This window comes from Vombatus ursinus, unplaced genomic scaffold, assembly GCF_900497805.2.
Source record: "Vombatus ursinus unplaced genomic scaffold, bare-nosed wombat genome assembly UNPS02003292.1, whole genome shotgun sequence".
NCBI lineage: Eukaryota > Metazoa > Chordata > Mammalia > Diprotodontia > Vombatidae > Vombatus > Vombatus ursinus.
Genome location: NW_020943070.1, coordinates 6108819 through 6125029, shown reverse-complemented (window position 1 = coordinate 6125029; position 16211 = coordinate 6108819). Strand labels below are relative to the sequence as shown.

At 45.4% G+C, this 16211-nt stretch overlaps 1 protein-coding gene across 1 annotated transcript in view; it reads left to right on the top strand.

The window, feature by feature from the left end:
* Positions 1 to 12612: 12612 nt before the first annotated feature.
* LOC114051388 (apolipoprotein L6-like) overlaps positions 12613 to 16211 on the top strand; it is a 16318-nt gene continuing 12719 nt past the window's right edge. Inside the window, exons 1-2 of the mRNA XM_027873724.1 lie at positions 12613 to 12652; positions 13138 to 13203. The gene's annotated coding sequence lies outside the window, so the exon portion shown is untranslated. The remainder of the gene's footprint in view (positions 12653 to 13137; positions 13204 to 16211) is intronic.

The window sequence follows — 16211 nt, the reverse complement described above, 5'->3', positions numbered from 1 at the left end:
TCCTCCTCCTCCTCCTCCTCCTCCTCCTCCTCCTCCTCCTCCTCCTCTCTCTGTGTGTGTGTGTCTCTCTCTCTCTCTCTTCCCCTCCCCCACCTCAGTGGGATTTTGTAACCACATGAATTGAGGGGTATTAAAACTCCAAAAAGATTAAGGATAAGTCCGTTTTTAGTCGCCTGTTACGGAATAAAGAGCCCTTCATTTGGCATGGTAGAGCCCGGATTGAAATGCTGCCTCCATTGCCTGTATGTCTGCACTTTTCTGAGCCTCAGTTTCCGCATCTGTAAAATGATGGGGTTGGATTCTGAGGTCCCTTCCAGCTGTAGGTCTGGGGTCCCATGGGTGCTCATTACAGAGATAAGGAAGATTGCCTCTGTGCTCCAGGAGCTTAAGGTGCAGCTTCACGGGCTCACCACCAGGGAAGACATCAAGTAACTAGCTGGATCTTCTAAGCCCCATAGGGCTCCTCCCTCCAATGAACAGCCTCCCTTCCAGCCTCCCTTTCTTTGGGAATCTACTTTCCTCCAAAGAGACTATCACTGTTCAGAATATATGGAGGGACTCCTGCCTCTCTGGGACTGGCCTTCAGTGCCCCTTTACAAACGATGCCAGGGAGCTGCATTCAGTGCTTATGGCCCCCCTCATTAAAATATGGTCCCATCCAGTGCAGACACCTCCCTGTGCCCCAGGCAGGCTCTGAGTGCCCTCTGGACGTCACAGAGGAATAGAGAAAGAGCTGCCTTGGAATCAAGGCATTTGGGTTCAGAACTCAGCTGTGCTTTGACTCTGAAGCTAGTGCTCTAGCAATGCCACATTTGTGTGCCCTTGGCCCAGCCACTTCCCTTCTCTTCAGCTCAGTTTCCCCAACTGTAAAAATGATGGAGTTGGATTAGATGAGAGCTAAGGCCCATTCTTATTCTGGATCATATGATCTATTCTAAGTTGGGTGTTTGGGGGTAAAGAGGAAAGTAGAGAAGAGAGGAGGCAAGAGGAGAAAGGAGAAGAAGGGAGAGGAGAAGGAAGGGGAGAGAAGAGGAGAGGAGGAGGGAGGGGACAGAAGGCAAAACGAGGTAAGAAGGAGGAAGAGGAGAGGAAAGGAGGAAAAGAGAGAAGAGGGGAGGAGAGGGGAGGGGGAAGGGGAAAAGAGGGGAGGGGAGGGGAGGGGAGAGGAGAGGGGAGGAGAGGACAGAGGAGGAGAGGAGGGGAGGGGGAAGGGGAAAAGAGGGGAGGGGAGGAGAGAGGAGAGGGGAGGAGAGGAGAGGGGAGGGGGGAAGGGGAAAAGAGGGGAGGGGAGGTGAGAGGAGAGTGGAGAAGAGAGGTGAGGAGAGGACAGGGGAAAGGAGAGGAGGAAAGGGGGAGTAGGAGAGTGGAAGCCAGACAGAAGAGGCCCAGTTTTCCCACCTCCAACAGCTGCATCTATCACCACCTCAGCCAGGCCCCCTGCCCAGCTTCTGCCTTCTCCCTCAAGCTCCCCACCCCCAAGATTTAGCTTGTAGGTCCTGGTTGGGCTGTCCTCTTCCCCTCCCCTCTCCTATCCTCTCTGCCTGCCCCAACTCAGCCCACTGTTGGCAGCAGCAAGCAGCTGGGCGGGGGGGGGGGGGGGGGGACCGGGCCCCCGTCCCCCCCCCCATGTATCCGGGGGGCCCCTGAAGATCAGGGCCATGGGGCCGACAGTTTGAAGGCCCCCTCCCTTCAGCCCCCTGTTGGGTCCAGAATCTGGAGCTGCTCCCCCTGCCCCAAAGCCCTTTCTCCCTCTGCACCTGCCCAGGCTCCATAACAGCCATTGTGCCAAACCACCAAGCCCGCTGTCCTCACCTCACTGTCTTCACCTCGCCTCCCGCCAAGCTTCCCTGGGCACAAGTGGGGGGTGGGGGGAGGTGTCCCTGAGCGCTCCAGGATTAGGGGCGAGGGCGGGGAGAAATACAGGCAGCTAAAAATACCGTTTTAAATGAGAAGGTTCTGCCCGTCTTGAGCTGCAGGGGAGCAGAGATCTTAGCCCTGGGTGGAAGCTTAGAGATTTCCAAGTCCAACTCTTTTGTTTTACAGAAGCGGAAACTGAGACCCCGGGAAGGGAAGTGACTCACCCAAAGGTAGTAATAGAGCAGGGAGTGAAACCCAAATTCTGGCTCCACCGCTAGAGTGCTCTTGGATTATGGGAGTCATAAGAGCAAAGCTTATAGTCAGGAAAGGCCTGAGTTCAAATTCCACATCAACCATTCACTAGCTATGTAACTCTGGGAAAGTCTGTTCCCCTCTCAGCCTCAGTGGAATGTCCTCCTTAAGTTAATGGGAATAAGAGGTCCTGGGGAGCTGACCTCATAGGGCTGTTGTCATGTGATGTCCATAAAGTGCTTTGTAAATTGTGAAGCCAATGGAGGAGGCTACCATGATGAATTCCACCATTACCTACCAGGCTGGAGAAGCCAAGTTGGGCTCCCAGGGTCTGGGGTCTGGGAAACATCCCCCCCCCCCAACCAAACCAGAAAACATACTTTGACCCTTGGAGGCCATTCTGTGACTGCAGAGGGACTTCAAAGTTTTGATGGGTAGGTCCAAGCTCCCAGGCAAAGGGAAGAGAAGGATGAGAGAGACCGCAGGGGTGTGTCTGCTGCCATCTGGTGGTGGCCGGTTGTGATGGTGGTGATGGGTATGTCTAAGTGTGGGGAGGAGGAGGACAGATGGACAAAGACAAAGAGACAGAGACAGGGAAATAGAGAGAGGAAGGGAGAGAGACAAAGAGAGAGAGACAGAGATGATGAGAGAGACATGCACAGAGAGAGGGAAAGAGACAGAGACAGACACAAAAAAGTGAGACAGAAAGAGGAGACAAAGAGATACAAAGAGAGAGAAAGGAAAAGAAATACGCATGGAGAAGGAGAGGGAAAGAGAGAAGATGAAGGAGAAATAGACAGAACTTTAGAGACAGGGATGTGCAAAGAAAAAAAGACAGAGTCCAAGATGGAGAGAGGGGAAGACAGACAGAGGCAAAGAGATCACAGTATCATAGAGTTAGAGTTGAAAGAGATCTTAGAGAATCCATCAGGCAGTGAGGGAAAGAGGAGGGCAGTCCCAGCATAAAGAACATTATGAGGAAAGGCAGGCAGGTGGAGGTGATAAACGCAGGACTTGTTTAGGAAATGGCAGATAATAGCTACCATTGGCTGGAGCACAGAGGATGTAGTATGAGGCAAGGCTGAAAACAAAGAGGGAACCGATTGGGGAGGGCCTTGGATTTAAGTTTTACTCCATAGGCAATAGGAGGGTAAGAGAGTATGGAGCTGACCCCAGAGTCAAGAAGGTCTGGGCTCAAGTCTCACCTTGGCCACATACTGGCTATGTGACCTTGAGTAAGTCAGAAACATTCAGTGGCTAAAGTTGAAAAATAGTCACTAATCCGTATCGGTGAAAGGATTTTCTCAGTGGGAGTTCCCTATATCAAGGAAATCATAGGTCTGGCTTCAATCACTGAAAAATGTTTCAACAATATTAGTAATAAAAGTTCACATTTATATAATATTTTCAAGTTTGTTAAATGCTTTTCTATCTCCGCTGTAGGATCCATAGTATTATTGTGTCCATTTTGCAGATGAAGAAACAATCTCAGACACAAAGCAATTTGCCCAGGGCCACCAAAGCCAGCTAGTCTAGATGAAGGTCCAGATGATGCAGCCAGGACTAGAACCCAGGTCTCTTCATTCCAGTGAATGGCACCTTCTTGGACAGCACAGCTATCAGGGTAACAGCTCAGTTATAACATGATTTCCAGTTTACAACCCACTTTCCCTACAACCTCTGTGAGAAAGGGGTACAAATAGGAGGCAGTCTGATAACATTGAAAGAAAACTGGATTTGGAGTCAGAATATATTTGCCACTTGGCGCAGCTAGGTGATGCAGTGGATAGAGTGCTGGACCTGGAGTCAGGAAGACTCACATTTCTGAGTTCAAACCTGACCTCAGACATTTATTGGCTGCGTGACCTTGGGCAAATAATTTAACCCTATTTGCCTCAGTTTCCTTATCTGTAAAATGAAGTGGAGAAGGAAATGGCAAACCACTCCCCTATCTCTGCCAAAAAGGACCCAAAATGGGATCACAAAGAAAAAAAAAACGATAGCTATGTGGCCTCAGACAAATCACTCAACCTCATTCTCTTCATATGCAGAATGAAAGGGTTAGATTAGATCGCCTTAGAGGGTCATTTCCAGCTCTAGGCCTACAATCATGTAGCACATACTCTGAAACTATTATTGCAATCCCTATTCACACTAGCAGTTAGGGTTAAAAGAGCTCAAGTGGCTACTTCTTAACCTCTCAAAGTCTAGGGGTAGCCCTGAAGCATTAGGGGTATTTTTCTCTAATGTTATATAGCTCATGAGCCCCCATCAGTGTGTTTCTAGCTATGACTTTCAGTTGGTATCAGTCAGCCAGACTTAATTAGGTTTTCGGAAGGGGTGTTTTGTTATGTCTCTATAATTGGTTTTTTGAAAAGCCCTCTAAAGTCAATGAACACTCTCCTATATACATACTCTCCCAAGAACATATAGAGTAGACTCAAACACAGTTGGCAAAAGGGTAACTCACAGTTCCTGGAAGTCCTTGTGCTAGAGTTCTCAAGATGTTCCCCTTAGGCAGGGTGGACTTTTTTTTTCTGCTAGGCTATTTGTAGAGTCTTAAATCTTCATAAAGTCTGTCCTTGGCTACTGATACAGGCATTGCAATCAGCTATTCTGGGGATGCTGCTAGGACAAAAGTGAAAATCCTCCAGGTCCCCCTCCAGACAAGAGAGTAGAGGTGGGGTTAGTGGTGAGAAGGACCCTGAGGCTGAAGCCCTCCCCTCCCAAGGGGAGAACCTTTTTATTTCCTTCTCTGTCACCACTTCTTGCTCCAAATCTCTGATTCCAAGTAGCTTGATAATTTAATACAGGATTCAAAAGGCAGGACCAAGTCCTTCGGCCAATCCAGACAGATTTCTTATGACTCCTAGGGAGGTGCCCGGGCCTTGTTCACCCCTAGCAAACAAAGCAGATGTGTATTCACTTGATAAGTGTGATCAGGCACATCATATTATCACTTCCTCTAAATGGGATGGATTAACTGATTCACCAACTCAGTGACCTCTAACTTTACATACATAAATAGGGTAATCTTCACTTTGCAGATGAGAAAACAGACTGAGGTGACTTGCCAAGGAAGCCTAGGTCTCCTAATTCCGTATCCCAAGGATCTTTGCCATGTACTTAAGCTACCTTTCCTAGGAGGGATCAACCTTCCCAACTCAGTAAGTATGGAAAAAAGAAATCAACTCAGAATTCCCTTTCTCATTTGCTGGGGGATGTCCGAGTCAGAACAGGGTCTTCGGCGAGCAACCATTTGGGGGAAGGCTTCAGAGCTTAGGTACAGGTGGGAGGCCTCGCCACCTGCTCTAAGCAGGATACAGTTTCTCTTCCTGAGCCAAGGCTGGGAGCCCTCGGGTCTGTTTTGATGCATCACCAAGATGCCCTGGCAAGCAGCTGGCATTCATATGGCACCTTCCCTGCTGCAGGTCACAGCCCTTACTTGGTATACTTACTCTCTGTGCTGCCTAAAGTGAGGTGAGTCATTGTTCATTCCTGTCTCTCCTCTGTAGACATGCAGGGCATGGAGCTAAGGAGAGAAGAGTACCTGAAGGCCACGGCTGCTCCCTCCCCAGGTTGGGGGAGGGTGGGTGGGCTAGACCAGGACCTTTTAGCCTCTCTTGTGACATAACCTTCTTTGGCAGCCTGGCAAAGCCCATGGACCCTTTCTCAGAATCATGTTTCTAAATGCATGAACAATGTTATACTGAAATAGCTACAACTTTTTTAAGTTCACAGACCTCAGGTTAAGATACTCTGATTTAGTCCATCTCTCTAATTTTGCAGATGGACAAACTGAGGTTTAGACAGGGAAGTGACTTCCCCAAAGTTATACAGATAGTAAGAAGCAGTTAGGATTTGAACCCTGGCTGTCTGATTCCAAATTCGGTGCTGAATGCTCAGTTGCTTTTTATGCCCAGGCCTGGGAGGCCAGCCAGCTCCCCTGGATAGTGTTTCCCAATGAGAACAAAGGAGGTTTCTTCTAAGCAATGAAGCCGTAACCCTAGGGGGTCGCTCAGCTGATTCCCTGCCTCTGGTCTCCATCTCATTTAAGATTTCTCTTTGTCCCCTAGAAATGGGCTCTCATTGGAACCTGCCCTGAGCCCAGAGCGGTATTCAGAGGGAACACAACAGCTTCGTAAGTCCTGGCCCCCCTTGCTCTCCCCACTTCCGACAGTCCCTTCTTAACCTGCCATCCGAGGCCAGCCCTGGGCAATGCTTGAAATGAGACAAGTACTTCTGGTCCCCAAACTCCCTTTTCTGGGCCCTCTCCCAGCTTTTCAGCACATCCTTCCCATTGGGCACCCACTGTGCCTCTGGCTGTTCTTTGTCTCAGAGAAGCAGCTCCCTATAGAGGAAAAATCCTGGCCTGGGAGTCTAGAAACCCCTGTTCCAGTCCTAGTCTGAAATTACCTCTCTGTGTGATTCAGCCAACCTGCTTCCTTTCTCAGGGCCCTCATCTTCTTAATCTGCAAAACGTATTCCCTGACCCCAACCCGCCTCTGACATTTTCTGTTCTATGATCCATTCCAGTTCTAACATTCCCTGTTCTAAGGCCTCTCCCAGCTCTGACATCCCCTGTTCTAAGATTCCTCCCAACTCTGACCTTCCCTGTTCTAAGGCCCCTCCCAGTTCTGACATTCTCTATTCTAAGACCCCTCCCAGCCTTGACATTCCCTGTTCTAAGGTCCCTCCCAGCTCTGACATCCTGCTGTCTAAGTTTTTTCCTACCCTCATTCTCTCGAATTCTAGGAAAAGCCTCTGATATGGCTGGATGTGAAGGATGTGTCTTACCTGTTGCAGAGAGGTAGTCAGTCACAGGTACAGAACAGGGCACACATTTTCGGAACTAGTCAACATATTGATGTGCTTTCTTTGGCCTCATTCAGTTGTTATGAGGGAAGGTTCTACCGAGAGGTACTATTGGGAAGCAACGGCACTTTTTTTTAAAAAGAGAAAAGGGGCATAAATAAAACACTGTTTAAAAAGAAAGAAAAGGGAGGTGGAGCCAAGATGGTAGAGTAGAGGCAGCAACATAGCTGAATTCTCCTAACATTCCCCTCCAAACAACTTTAAAATAATGCCTCAAATCAAATTTTGGAGTGGCAGTGCCAACAAAAGCCTAAGACAACTTAGAAGATTGGCAGGAGAGGTCTGTGACACTGGGGTGGGGGCTGGCCAGGAGAGCAGGTGGTGGCAGCACCAGCGGTGGACCTCAGAGGTGGTCCCAATAGCAGCAGCAGCAGCATTCAGATGGTAATGGGGTTGGACAACTGGTCAGAAAGAGATTACAGGGGACCTTTTGCTGGCATAGGTGCAGTTGGTGCTGATTGGTAACTCTATTGCCCCTACATAGTTCTGGGTCACAGCTCCAAGGTGGAGAGGAGCGCTGCTGCTTGAAGCTGCGGGGAAACAGGGGCGCTTCCTGGGTAAAGCATACACCAGGAAAGCAGTGACCACACCTCTCCCAGGATCACCACCTTAGAAGCACTGAAAACTTGCAGCCTCCCTGAGCTAGCTCTGAAAACAGCAGCACCAAAAAGTCTGAAGCTTGGGAAAATGCCTCCTCACCCCCAGGTGAGCAGAGCCCAACTTTAGCATAAAGTTCCAAGTGAAAAAATAAGCAAGAAAAATGAGCAAACAACAACAAAATCTTGACCATTAAAAGTTACTACATGGTAGGAAACACCAAGACACAAACTCAGAAGACAACAATGTGAAAATAACTACAACCAAAGCCTCAAAGAAAAATGCTAATTGGAAACAAGCCCAACAAAAGTTCTTGGAAGAGTTAGAGAAAGAAATGAGTGGTAGAGGAAAAATTGGGAAAGGAAATGAGAGTGATGCATTTTGCTAAAAGGTACAATAGACAATGAAGTAATATAGAAAAATTTTACAGCAAGTTTCTCTGATAAAAGCTTCATTTCTCAAATATATACGAGTCAAATTTATAAAAAATAAGAGCCATTCCCTAATTGATAAATGGTCAAAAGATGTGAACAGATAATTTTCCAAAGAAGAAATCAATGTTATCAATAGTAAGATGAAAAAATGCTGTAAATCACTAGTGATTAGAGAAATGAAAATTAAAACAACTCTGAGGTATCACCTGAGAAATAGGGACACTAATGCACCGTGATGGAGTGGTGACCTGGTCCAACCATTCTGGAGAACAAATTGGAACTATGCCCAGAAGGTTATAAAACTGTGCATAATCTTTGACCCAGCAATAATGCTACTAGGTCTGTGTCCCCAAAGAGATCAAAGAAAAAGGAAGAAGACCTATATGTACAAAAATATTCATACCAGCTCTTTGTTGTGGCAAAGAATTAGAAATCAAGGCGATGCTCATCAGTTGGGGAGTGACTAAACAAGTTGTGGCATATGATCATGATGGAGTACTAGTGTGCTATAAGAAATGATGAGGGGCTAATTTCAGAAAAACATGGCAAGATCTATATGAACTGATGCAAAGCAAAGTGAGAAGAACCAGGACATTATTGTGCATAGTAACCGTAATGTAATGATGATCAACTGTGAAAGACTTGGTTACTCTGATCAATACATTCAATCATCCAAGCCAATTCTGAAGAATTCATGATGAAAAAATGCTCTGCTGATGAGCTCTGAATGCAAATGGCAGTCTAGTTTTCTCACTTTTTTTTTTGCTTTTTTTCTTACAATATGGAAATACTTTTTGCATAATTCCAAATGTATAATTGATATCATATTGCTTGCTTTCTCAGTGGGTGGGAAAGAGAGAATTTGGAACATAATTTTTTTAAATGTTAAAAATAAAATAAAAATTTTTTAAAATGTGAAAAATAAATAATGCTTTTTTTAAGAAAGAAAAAAAGCATCTGGTAAATTTACTTATTCTGAGGTGTCAGAGATGACATCAGGGCATCTTGAGGGAAAGAAAGGAAGGAGTCTGTACCAGGCACATCAAACCACCTCCCCCTAAGACCCAAAGGGATATAACTTGGGCCCTGGAACCCAAGAATTTTGGGAATAACAGAGCCCTGTAGAATACCAGTCCTGCTTCCAGCCCAGCCTACACTACAGCCTTCACTGAGGGGAGCAATCATTCAGGAAAAGCCCCACCCTCTACCTTACCTTACCACCACTAACACCTGGCTACCAGTGGGCAATGGGTACATTCAAGAGCCCCTGGGCGGGGCAGTGCCAAATCACTGGTCCTGCTTCTAGCCCAAGCTGATAGAGGAAGCAGCCCCTTTCTCCCCTTCCAGATTACCAGCCACTGCTCGAGCAGCAGTTATGGCCACAGCTCTGAAGACCCAGAAAGAAACCTCTCACCACTGAAGTGCTCTGTCAAATGGGTCAACATCAGAAACGGATAGGATTTTATCAGTGGAAATGTCATTAATTAAGTGTCATTCCCATCTGCTTTGCCCCTACATCCTAAGAACCAAGGGACCTTTCCATCAGACTTGCCCAGAAACCTCAGTTAGAATGTAAGCTCCCTGAGGGCAGGGACTGTTTGACTTTTCTATCATTATTGAGATTATTCTATTATTAAGATATTCCTCTTTATTTCCAGAGATCTCCACCATTGAATTGTAAAGTAATTTCTTAGTTATAAACTTATTAATCATTCACTAATAAAGAAACAAATTATCAAACAGAATTTAAAATAAAATTCTGTGTAGGGAGAGAAAGGTTTTGCACTGTGAGAACAGAGCACCAAAGTCAAGGTCAAAGTCAAAGGAAACCAAAAGACAGAGTAAGATATAATTATTAACACAATGTACATAGTGAGATTTGTGTAGCTGGGGTCCTATTTCTCACACCAGAGCTACTGCCCCAGATTTGAGGCTCTCTATGGGTCAGGCCCCACTTGAAGCCATAAACTCACAAGCCCCCATCGCTGTATGTACTTATTACCTACTATCTGGAGGACAGAGGTAGCTACATGGCTCAATGGATAGAACACGGGGCCTGGAGTCAGGAAGACTAGAGTTCAAATCTAGCCTCAGACCCTGGGCAAGTCACTTAGGCAAGGTGGACCAGAGAATAAAAGCCTTGGTTCTTACTCAATTTCCTTTACAAGTGAACCTGAAAGATCTTTGGAGCAAAGTGGATTTCATAGCCTCACCCTCTACTGAGTTTTTGGGAGGAAAAGAGACCCTAATCTGGTTTGGGGGGACATAGGATCACCATAAGGGGTTAAATGAGAGTTACAATAAGTTTCTTTTTTTTAAAATAGATTTGCATGGATTTTTCATTGTTGTTTTTATATTACCTAGATTTGTCCCTGTATCCCTCCCCTTCTCCCCTTCTCCCCTTCCAGAGAGCCATCCATTATAGGAAAAAACTGAAAAAAAAAAAAGAGGAGGAAGAAGAGGAAAAAAATCCGGCAAAACCAATTGATATATTTAAAATTCTGACATTATGTGCAATGTTACTGTTACTGTCTACCCCCTCACCATCTCTGCAAAATTATATCTTTTCAAACATCTTCTAATCTTGTTCTTTATGATTTTTTCATTTTTTTGATTTCTTAAGTTCGTGTGGGGGGGGGGGGAAGCGGTTCTTTCCATTTCCATTGTGGTAACCATTATGCATATTGTTTTCCTGGCTCTGCTTAACTTTGCATCAGTTCATGTTAAGTCTTCCCAGGTTTCTCTGTATTTATTATCACATTTGTCATTTCTTAAGCACAGTAAGATTTCCATAATAATCACATACCACAACTTGTTTAGCCATTCCCTAGTCAATGGGCATTGCTACACACATACATACACACACACACACACAAATAGTGTTGCTATAAATATTTTGCTGTATATGAGGACTTTCTTTTGGACAGTGACTTCCTCAGGGGGTGATGGTAGATATAGCTGTAAGTGAAATCTCTGAGTCAAAGGTTAAGGACATTTTAGTCCTTTTATTTGCATAATTCCAAATACAAGGAATTTTTAACCCTAAATCAGATAGTTGCCCAGGACCACTGATTTTGAATCCATACCTGACACAGGGAATCAAAGCAACAGATTTTATCAACACCTAGGGAGCTCTGGCTGGCTTTTTTTTTTTTTGGCTGTCCTATTCTAGGTGTTGTGACTTAAAGCCTTGGCTATGGATTAAAAAGCAATCAGCTTGTCCGGGTCAAGTAAAGACTTTCAGTTTACTGTGTATTAGTACCTGGGCACCAAGAACCTGAGCTAGCTCAGAAGAACTCAAGCCCAGAAGATGGTAGCAAAGAGAACTTGAGCATCCATGTGTTAAGCAGAGACAATCAGAAGAAAGAAAGAAGAAACACAACACTCGGTAGAGAACAGACACCTGACACCCAGCATAGACATGGAACCTTCCACGAAGAAGACATACCCATCAATGTGACCCACAGAGAATAAGATGAGCTGCTCACCGGGGAGCCACAAGGTGCCATCAGCAGCCCTGCTGTGTTAGAAGTCTGTGTCGTCTTGGCCAGACATGGACTCTTGTGTGCCCCTTCACACGTGTCCTTCACTTGAGTGCCTTCCTCCACCAGTGGTGCGGCAAACTGTAGGACAGATAGAATGCTACATCTGATTTTTTGTTGTCACTTTCATCAACATGTATTTGATTATCTTCTAAATTATTATTTATTTATTTGTATATATTTGTTTTGTTTTGAACTAATATGTTCTCCAAATTGTTATTTAGTCATGTATGACTCCTCATGACCCCATATGGGGTTTTCTTGGCAATGATACTGGAGTAGTTTGCCATTTCCTTCTCCAGCAGATTAAGGCAAACAGAGGTTAAGTGATTTGCCTACGGTCACGCAGCTATTATCTGAGGCCAAATTTGAACTCAGGTCCAGTACTCTATCCACTGAGCCACTTAGCTTCCTCCAAAGCAAACAGAGGTTAAGTGGCTTGCCCAGGGTCACACACCTAGTGAGAGTCTGAGGCTGGATTTGAACTCTGGTGTTCCTGATTCCAGGCCCAGCATTCTATCCATTGAGCCATGTAGCTATCTCTGTCCTCCAGAGAGTAGGTAATAATACATACAGTGGTGGGGGCTTGTGAGTTTATGGCTTCAAGTGGAGACCGACCCATAGAAAGCCTCAAATCTGGGGCAGCAGCTCTGGGGGCCCACGTGTGAGAGATAGCTACACAAATCTCACACTATTTACATTGTGTTAATAATTATAGCATCTTACTCTGTCTTCTGGTTTCCTGCCTTTAAAAAAGGATAGTAGGGAAAGGGCAATTCTTTTGCCAATGGAATAAGTTATAAATAGTGAATATCGGGCATGGTGTTTTTAGGGGAAAGGTAGAAAGAGTTACCCAAATACAATCTGGAGCTGGAAGGGCCCTTGGAAATCATTTTAGTCCAAACTTTCATTTTATGGATGAGGGAAACTGAGACTTGGTTTCCAATAATAATCAGGCTCTGAACCCAGGCTCTCTAGCGGTCCTTCTACACTACATCCCACACTTCATGTGAAGTCAGCCCTGCTGCACGTACCCAATGTGTGCCCAGGTTCAGGGCCGGACTCTGAGGCTTCCAGAATTGTAAGAGGAGCCAAGTATGTATCCATTGCCAGGCAAAACAACAGTCATGCTGTGACTTTTTCTCCCAATTCAACCAGCTGTTTATTCCCCTCTGCTAGCCTCTGCTGCAGGGGCTCTCTCCACTCTGGGGCTGCTGTTCCCCCCAGTACAGATGCTGTTTGGCCCTATACATGTAGACTTCACGCTCTTTCCAGCAAAGCCTGTGTAGGAGACTTGAGAAAGGAAGAGAGAGATAAGATCGGAGCTCATTTTACTGACCAATTCCTATTTTCTCCTGAAGGCGCTTGTGACACATTTCCTTGCTGTTCACAAAGAGAGATCTTTATAATCACTGGGCAAATGGTTTTAAGGTTGCCCCAGAAATGTGCAAAGTCTCTCTCTGAGAGTGCCAACTGACCCTGCTGGGTGTGGCTGTACAAACATCGTAACTCCCTGTGGACTAGGAAAAAAAAAAAGACTGATATTCTGACTCAGTTCTTCATCACTTTTTCCGAGGCAGCCCAGGGTGTTGGTCTGGGTCTCAGACACATACTGTTCCGCTGACCGGTGAGCAGCCCTTGAAGAGGTAAGAACACCTGTCTTATATCAGGGGTCCTTGTATACTGTTGACTGGGGGCCATGGACCCCCCTCCCAGGACTTAGCAGTGGTCTGTGGAGAGAGAATGAGTACAGTCACCTACCTACACAGGGAGGTGGGTGGCTGGTAAAGGGGAGGGGCTGCTGTAGGAGAGCCTTTTAAAGTCAAGAAAAGTATTCAGCCGCAGGAGTCTCCAAGGGAGCTGGCTAGTACCCAAGGCTACTCCCCTAGTTAGCAGGAAACAAGTTTATAGGTTTGGGGGCTTGGTTAACGTGGTATAGGAGCCCGTCTATGATTGGCAGATACTCTCTCCATTTCTGTCCTATCCCCTGGCTAATGATACCTTCCTCCCCTCGGGAGAACTTTTACAGCTGTATCTCACTTGTTGGAACAGACAAGTTCTTTTAAAGATTGTCTTTACTGAAAATGTTGATAAATTGGAAAGTTGAAGGAGCATTCCCCCAGGAAATATTTTTGGTTCCCAAAGATGTAATTAACATCACACTTTAGCAAACCCTTTAGAATCTCATAGGTAGAGGTGAGAAAAGACCATTTTCTTATTAAATACTAATAATAGGGCTCAAAATAAGTCACAATACCCCAGTGAATCTTAAGATATCAAAGTTTGAGTCACAGGGGAAGGTAAGTCCTATGTGTTACATGGCCTTAGGGTTCAGTTCCCACTATCTACATCCTTATCTACTTACTTGGAGAATAACAATAATATTATCGATAATAGCTAACTTTTATATAGCTCCTTTAAGGTCTGCAAAACACTTTACAAATATTATGTCATTTGGTTCTCACAACAACCAAGGAAGGTAGGGGCTATAGTTGTTGTTCAATTGTGTCCAACCCTCAGTGACCCCATTTGGCATTTTCCTGGCAAAAACACTAGAGTGGTTTGCCATTGCCTTCTCCAGCTCATTTTTACAAATGAGGAAACTGAGGGAAACAGGGTGAAGTGACTTGTCCAGGGTCACACTGCTAGTAAGTCTCTGAGGTAAAATTTGAACTCAGGTCTTCTGGACTCCTGGCCCAGAGCTCTGTGCACCATGGCACCCCCTAGCGGCCTCTGTGGGTGCTATGCCGAGCTGTAGGTAGAACTACGCTACAACTTTTCTTTTAACCTAAAAAAGGAGTCCTCTGTTTAAAAAGCAACCAATGAAGGAGAAACTATCTTCCAGGATACAAGGACTTGTCTGTCATAATAACAATGGTGAAAACATATAAATAGACCAAAGACTGAGATTTTTATCTGAGAGTTCTGGGTGTGAAAAGTCCTTTCGCTAGTACTGATTACAACTTGGGAGATACCTGAGACACAGAATTAAATATCTCTGGAAGATCAAGGTTCCAATCCCACTTCAGGCACTTACTAGCTATTTAATCCTGGACAAGTCAGTTTAATCTCTGTGGGCCTCAGTTTCCTCATTTGTAAAATGGGAGTTTAGAAATTTCAGTTTATGAGCCAATCAATCCAACTGGGAAAGACTATATGTAGTCAGATACTCTGAGAATGGGAGAAAGTCCAAGAAGAAGAGGATGATGAAGGGGCTGCCTAGCTTGGGAAAGCTTGATTGGAGGGAGCTAACGACCCCTCTCCCCCCAGCAGCAGTCGGTCTAGGGAAGCTGACAAGTGAAAAGGATAACTAAAATGTGATTTGTAATTAATATTAAGATTTACAACATTAAGATAATAGTACCATCAATAATTAATTATAACAATATTGTTCACATTAATAATAATGCATAATTATTTGGCATAATACAATTCTATATTTATATAATTAGTATTCGTTATTAAAATTATTAATTATAATATAACATTAAGGAAAGATTTGTAACATTCTCAAAATCTACTAGTTCAGAATTCTATTTTGCTTCCAGGTAAATCTGGTTTCTTTCCTTCTAAACAATACACAAACCAAGTGTCTAATCTAATCTAATAATGAAAGGATGATGAAACTACACTGAGAAACAACAATGAATGTTTAGATGTAGAAATGTCATCCCTATTTGTTCTCCTCAGTAAACTGAAGACGTAATTTTAAAGAAGACTCCTCAGATCATGTTTTGGATGTGTGCTCATTTCACTTAGAGGCTGAGGACAATAAAGATGTCATCTCCCCCCATTTAAGATCACTGAAATCTACCCAAGGATTCCTTGTGGGTGGCAGGGGGATTCTGGGTGAAGGGACCCCTGTTGTAGAGGGGTTGTAGATTTAGAGCTGAAAGGGCCATCTGGTCCAATCCTCTCATTCTACAAATGAGAAAGCTGAGGTCCAGGGAGGGGGAGTCACCTCCCTGAAATCACACAGGATTAAGGAGCAGAGGGGAGTTCAAGCCCAAGTCCTCTGTCTGAATTCAGGGCTCTCTCCACGACACTGTGCCCCCTCCAATCCACTCCTCCTTCTCCTCCTCCTAGATGAAGAGACTGAGGCCCAAAGTCAAGGATGATAGAAGTGGGGCCGGAGCCCAGGCCTCCCACTGCTTCCCATCGCCCCCCTCACAGGAAGGGTTAGGGTCCAGTTCTCAGCCACTCGGGGCTGAGCTGGCTTTGGCTGGGGGCAGGGAAGGTGACTGGCCTTTGAGTCCCGATGAACTCTGGTCCGGTTCTGCCGCAGTTATATTTAGAAGGGAGCCAGCCTGCCCGCCTGCTCATCCGCCCACCCACTCCTTGGAGATCGAATTCCACGCAGCTGCCACTTGAATCCAAATCTATTTAGGAGGGGCCAAGGCCACAAGCAACCGGCGGTGGGGCCCTTCCCTGGGGGGCTTCCAGAGCTCCCTTCAATATCAACAGAGGGCAAGGGAGAATGGGTAGCGCTCTGGACTTGTGCTCAGGAAGTCCTGGATTCAAATTCTATTAGCTTTGTGATCCTGGGGCAAATCACTCTTTCAAATCTGTGCCTCTCAAATGTGCTCGTCAATAATATGGAATTAACAACACTCTCACAGGAGCAGAATGAGGTCTATGAGAGAGAAGTTACCCG